Source organism: Sorex fumeus, unplaced genomic scaffold, assembly GCF_029834395.1.
Source record: "Sorex fumeus unplaced genomic scaffold, SorFum_2.1 ptg000128l, whole genome shotgun sequence".
Taxonomy (NCBI): Eukaryota; Metazoa; Chordata; class Mammalia; order Eulipotyphla; family Soricidae; genus Sorex; species Sorex fumeus.
The window spans coordinates 762,034-764,284 of NW_026606185.1; positions in this window are offsets into that span (position 1 = coordinate 762,034).

Here is a 2,251-nt window from a genome sequence, read left to right on the forward strand (position 1 = left end):
TCTCATAGCCGGCTCCCGCACCCCGCTACCACAGGTCTGCGCAGGGAAGTGCCATGGCAGCGAGAAGCTGAGGAGCCCTGATAGCCCCCCCCACCCCACCCCACCCCCCCCCCCGACCCTGCGCAACCAGGCAGCTCTCCCCCCAACCAAGCCCACTGACTTTTGTCCCCTCGGACGGTTCTGTGCCTGTACAAGGCCCCAACAAGGCAGGAACCTGGTCAGCTGCCGGCGCCGCCCCTCTCCTGCGGTGTAACTCTGACCATAATCGATAACCGATAACCGTGGTTAAGGAAAAGGCCAGTTGGCGGCAGCATCTGCAAAGCTTCTCGCTGTGCGTGGGCACCGAGCTGGGGTCGCCGCCACTGTCGTGTTTGCGGCTGTCAGAGCTCAAGGCTGCCTCCACTTCTGCTCCCTCCCGCCACAGACTTGGGGCTCATCGGGGCCCTGGCAACCCCTCCCAGCTGTCCCCCTTTTGGGGAGCCGGCTGCAGGCCCCTCTGAATTTGGCAGGAACTGGTGGTGCCCCTCAGAGCAGGCTGTCCTGCCCCTGGGTCCCCGCAGGCCAATGACCTCGCAGGGGCCCATCTGCAGGGCCCCTTGGCATGGCAGGGGAAGGAGAGAGAGGCCAGGGCCCTGGGCTCTGGCTTACCCTGTCGAGATGTGCTTGGAGGTCTCCCCGGGGGGTAGGCATGGAGAGCACAGAACAGTGCCCCACTCCTGTGGGGGCCAGAACTCAGGTGGTGACCCAGCCCTGTGCCCTGCAGGACAGAGGAGTCCTTTCGTTCTGGTCAGTAATAGAAGAAGGCCATTTGGTTTTGTTTTTTCGCTTTTGTTTTATTGGGGCCCCAGCAGTGCTCAGGGATTGCTTACTCCTGGTGGTGCTCAGGGGGTGCCCAGCATCAAACTGGGCTTGGCCGTGTGCAAGGTCAGTGCCTCGATCCCTGGACTATCTTGACAGGTCCAAAGTTGGCTCTCTTAAGGTAGCTCAGCAGTCTGAAGTGTATTCCAAAGGAAGTGCAGCCCCACTACTTACTCCAGAACCTTCTGCTCAACCCCAAAAGAAGCCTCCAGCCACCCCCCATCCTCATGCCCCATCATCAGCCCAACCAGCCTCACCGATGCTCTCTGTCTTGGGGGCCACACCCTGTGATGCTCAGGGATCACTCTGGGCAGTATTCGGGGGACCCTATGGGGTACCAGGATCAAACCCAACATGTAAATCAAGCACCCCATAGTATCTCTCTGCCCCCCAAAACCTTTTCCCAGAACCTTTTTCCCCCTTTTGGGTCACAATCAGCGATGCTCAGGGGTTGCTCCTGGCTCTGCACTCAGGAATTACTCCTGGCGGTGCTTGGGGGACCCTATGGGATGCTGAGGGGGATTGAACCCAGATCAGCTGCATGCAAGGCAAATGCCCTCCCTGCTGTACCATCATTCCACACCCCCCGCCCCATCACCTTTTCAAGTTGTGCTTACATGTCTTTGGAGTCTGGCTTTCATGGTAGCAGCTCCCTTCTCGGGCATTAGCATCTCGTTCCTCATCCTGTCAGACTCTCTGCGGGAACACACTATATTCCGTGCGTCCATTCACAGCTACGTCCTCTTTGCTTTGGCTCAGATCGCAACTGCAGGCCCGAGGCCACCCCTGGGAGCATTCCCTTGGGGGTTGAGTTTTTGTGTGTCTTGGTGTCCAGGCTTCTCTGGGGCGAGACTCTGCCTGGAGCTGTCAGGGTCCTGCATTTCCCTTGCTCAGGAATAGCCAGACTGTTTCCCAGGGGGGCTGGGCCGGGACTGCTTTGTGAAAAGAATATGAAAGACGAAGGAAACACGGTTTAATTAACCCACCCGAGGGTGCCAGAGGGAGAGCACAGCGGGGAGGGCACCAGGAGTAACCCCTGAACATCACTGAGTATGAGTTTTCCCTCCTTGCCAAAAAAAAAAAAAAAAAATCATTAACTCAACTGAGCAAGCCCAGTCTCTGCGCCTGTCAAATCTGCAGACATCAATGCTCTGTCTGTTCTGACCCTTCTCCATTTCCTTGTCTTGACTTTGTTGTTGTAGTTATTTTGTTTGGGCACCACCCCCAGCAATGTTCCTCCTGGCTCTGCACTCAGGAATCACCCCCGGCGGAGCTCAGGAGGACCATATGGGATGCTGGGGATCAAACCCAGGTTGGCTGCATGCAAGACAAGTGCCCTCCCCGCTATTTTACTATTCCAACCCTATTCTTCCATTTCAACACCTTTCCTGAG